The sequence below is a fragment of the Antrostomus carolinensis genome, unplaced genomic scaffold, assembly GCF_000700745.2.
Source record: "Antrostomus carolinensis isolate BGI_N321 unplaced genomic scaffold, ASM70074v2 scaffold4438, whole genome shotgun sequence".
In the NCBI taxonomy this organism is placed as follows: domain Eukaryota; kingdom Metazoa; phylum Chordata; class Aves; order Caprimulgiformes; family Caprimulgidae; genus Antrostomus; species Antrostomus carolinensis.
In genome coordinates, this window is record NW_010330764.1 from 20226 (window position 1) to 24766 (window position 4541).

General features: G+C 37.8%; 1 protein-coding gene across 1 annotated transcript in view; it reads right to left on the reverse strand.

The window, feature by feature from the left end:
- Nucleotides 1-4541, reverse strand: part of LOC104528857 (myosin-IIIa) — a gene marked incomplete at its 5' end in the record, with an annotated part of 53521 nt that overhangs the window by 19175 nt on the left and 29805 nt on the right.

Consider the following 4541-nt stretch of genomic DNA (forward strand, 5'->3'; position numbering starts at 1 on the left):
TTTATCTCAGATGCATAACATTAACTTCATTCATGTCTCCCTTGGAGCAGTCGACAGGTGAAGTTTTGCTTTTTATTTTAACCAATGACCTGAGTAGCAGGACAAGACAGGAAAGTAATAAATGTACCACTGATACAGGCAAGAAGTTAATTATATACCTGTAGGAGCTAGTGGCAGGAAGGGAATGAGTCCATGTTATCTCCCAAAGATAACACTGGCGTAGGGGCACCTTAACCGTGGGCTATGGCTGATGTTACTTTCATGAAACCAGCTGTTACTGCTTAGGATTATCAACAGCATACTTATCAAGAGGGAAAAGGGAAGAGATTACTCAGGATTAATCTATCAGAGAAGTGTGTTTCTGTGAAACTCAGACATCCTCAAACAAACTCTCACAGACAACCTATCTAATGATTAACTTGTTCCAACTTCAAATGCTTGTGAGAGAGGCTGGTTTAGAGAGTTGATGAGTTCTCCTTGAAACTGAAAGGAGGTCTGTAATAGGTGTACTACTACACTGGAACAGCAACATCTGACCTCCAAGCCTGCAGCATACGTGACCATTTGGTCTTCTGTGTCTGCATCTCAACAACTGATTGAGTGCCACTGCTGATGTTTTGGTAACGCCGCTGTCTGCCCAGTAGGATATGGGAATTCATTCTATCACTTCCCCTGGGCTCCTGGAGGATGGCTGATAACCAAATCTTACAGGCACCAGTGTGACAGATGGCTCAGAAATAAGATCCCCTATTCCATTTCCTTATGCAATGCTGATCTTCAACCATATTATTAGGATACAAGCAGTAAGGATAAAAGCCTTAATGATGCACATCGTAAAACTGTTATGAAATAGATCTTATTTGAATTAATAAGCTGAATCAGTTATAGGATTCTGTAATCTCCCATGATGTTTTAAGACAAGAAAACTCCCCAAAATAACAGCTGCTTATTGAAATTCTAAAGCATAATCCACTAAAAAGTATTCCTACAGATGAGACGTCAAAAGGAATGACTGAGTTACACTAATACTTGGGCTCCCATCTCATCTCAGAGATGATATCTTTTCTATGATCAAAACTAGATAATACTAGCTTGTACAACCTGGTTTCACTTAATAACAAAATAATTATTTAATGCATTAGGAAATGGTCTTAATTTTTCATAAAAAGGTATAGTTTGCTGAGAATGTGGTATGATGATGCTTTTGTTTAAATGGGAACACTGGTGACTTATGCAGAAGAAACCTTTTCCATCTTAAAGCAGAAGACTTAATTGTCATATGAATGTAAAATAAACATTGCATACATTTAATGCAAAAAGTAGCATCCTTCTAACTGACAGTAAACTTGTCACTTTGCAAAATATTTTAGGTATTTGACATTACACCTTTTACTTTTTATCGAAGAATCACAAATGACAAAGAAATGGGAACGTTTTCTTGTTGTCCAATGTTACCTGCAGATCATGGAGCTGACAGAGAATTAACTTATATCACTACCTTACATGTAAGAGAAACACCTTGAAGGACAGGACTGAAGGTGCAGAAGTTGTGCTTTGCTTAATATTAATCTAACAAAAGCTTATGCCAGCGTTCATTCCTCTTAACCATAGACAAATAAAATAAGTGACGAAGTTGAATGCCCACATTTCCACCCAGTCAGTGGAGACAGAGATGTATCTATTTGTCTTCATTGACTATTGGGAATCTAAACTAGCTTTAGATTAACGATACTCCCCATTTCAGCCTTTCTGTTAAATTAGGGAAAGCAGATGGCATTCAGGCCTAAAAGCCTTTATTCTTAAACGCAAACATTAAGTCAACAATAAAGAATAAATTCCCTTAGTTTTGACTTGAGTTCTCCACATTGGCATGCAGACACTCTGCTCTAACAGACACTCTGCATCTTTGCTGGTGATAGTACCACTGTTCCTTCCTACGCAACAGCGTAGCTCCATCAGTATGGCAGTCAGCTTGGGCTAGTGAAAAGTCAACACAAAGGCCTCAGCAGCTGCTGACATCAGCCTTCTAAACATAACTCCTGTGTTTTAGTATTAAAGCTGCAAACCCTTACATGTGTGTAAAGTCAGGTAGACACATCACTGAAGTGCATGGGTCATCCTGTTGTTTGGCTTTTACATAAGTGATACTTTGTATCATTAACAAGAATAACAATTTGCTGAATTTTTAATTTCAGTAATATGACTTTGAAAATACAGAAAATTTAGGAATTATATTTTATATTTTCCTGCAAATAGCTTTCTTTTATTTGTCTGCAGGAAGAGCCTGTATTTACAATTAAAATATATTACTGGTGCTAACACAGGACAGTCCTTAGAGAGAACAGGAAAGATTCTGAAGCCACCTGCTTTCTCGAAGACTGTTCTCGTGATGTAAAACTGGAACAACCAATTAACAGATCAGTGAAAAGTGATGTCTTATAATGACTATGAATTATACTGCAAATCATCCTGTGCCATTGGGTTGCAATGCAGAATGATACATTTGTAATTTCCTGGTTCTGAAAGCAGGGGGATTTACACCCACACTTGCACAAACTTTATATAGCTCATTCTGCACTGCCATAGTAATATCTTTGGAGACTACTACAAGATAATACAATGAAGCTTGATATAATCTGGTGTAGTGGTGTCACGTAAATTAAAGTAGACCTTGGTTGGTATTACAGGCAGGATGTGAAGACCCGTAACAGGAATATTATCAGTGATATAAACAAAATATTAATGGAAATGTGCATATAAGCACCAGAAGAAAGAGTCTTAAAAGAATGACCTGTGATTTGAATGAAGCACATTTGTTTACAGCAATAAAATTGAGGAAAGTGTTGTTTACATCAGGATGAGAAGGCCTGCACTTGTATGAAAACATAGCACAGGCAGCTAGCAAGTGGAACACCCTCTAAATCTGACAACAGAAGGATGATTGCAAGGTTACAGCACATCACATATGCCTTTTCTTTTCCCATCAAGACATCAACAGACTGTTGGCATATTGTTCTATATATTCCAAACAAGCAAAACCAGATACTGACCTTGCCTACAGATTACAGAGGCTGAAATAAGTAAGGTTCTGAGGCAAAGAACTGCCTTGTGACAGGAGACCTGTCCAAAAACTATTTTAGCAAGAAGAACCCAAGAGACATGATGAAGACTTGTTAGTTGGTGTCCCTTATTCTCTGTCACTCACAAATGATCCTGGCTAGAACACTCGAACACACACATCTTGATGCCTTCTATGTGGATGTGAGTCAATTAAATCTATGAGAGAATGAGCAGGAGTGGGTAAAATCGACACACTCAGAGATTCTGTAAATAAAGATGACCCTCCCCTTCCATAAGGTCTGTAATTGTCATACTAATTTCCTACAAGAAGAAAATAGCAAACTCTATGTATGTTGTCAAAATCAGAAGATAAATTTTTTCCCTCATCTCCTCAGTAACAAAATAGCCAGTCTGATCTCTCTGCAGCAGGGCATGCAGGAGAAGAAACTGTTCCTACTATATGGTGACACCACAAACCTCTGCATTAATATAAGTCTGGCTAAAATGTTCTGTATTAGGATACCTAGAAACAAGTAAAGGCAGATTGCACTGAACAGGACCCAAGTCTAATATAAAAGAGAAGGAATATTAAGAAAATATTTGAGTGTACAAGGATAGGGTTAGGAAAACCAAAGCAGGTCCATCAGCAGCAAAATGACAACTAGGGAAAATGTGGGCCTGCTGCTAAACAGACGTGGACAAGATGGAAAAGGCTGAGACACTTGATGCCTTCTTTGCCTCGGTCTTGACTGATAATCCCAGGTCCCTGAGACAAGAGGGCAAGTCTGGAGCAAGAAAGACTCAGCCTCTGTGTGGGGGGGTCAAGTTAGGGAGCATCTGAGCAAAGTGGATGCACCCAAGTGCACGGGACCTGGCCAGTGCCTGGATTTGACAGGAATAAATAACTGTGCTGCAGTCTGTGCTATTTCCATCTTCCAGCTGTTAGAAACAGCAGTAACCAAGTGCTCTTTCTTTATGAATTTATGTACTTTGTAAAGAAGACGCCTAAGAAATTATAGTAGTTCAGGCTAATTTCTCTCAGACTTTTAGATGGTATTAAAGACAAGGAAATACTTGTGACTGAAAATCTCCCACCTAAATCTATAAAAACAACTACAAGGTCTAAGACTGCAAGACAGCATTTCCTGAAATAATTGTAAACAGGATAAAACAATGACACATATTTTTAAAAAAATCAGTTACACATAGATATATATATACCCCGAGACTGACACATGCATGTACAAACCTGCATACATAGACACGTTCCAAACTTGTATATGTCTCATCCTTAAAAAAAGCAGTAATTAAAACTGACAAAATACTCTTTTTCTACTAATAATTAAAATTAGTATTCATGTGGATTGTCATCTACGTATCATAAAACCCAATACCTCCAAAAAACAGAGAAAGTATTATTTCATCTAAAATTTGAATGACTGTTCTGGTCATATAGAATTCTGGAATATTTCTATTTTCAG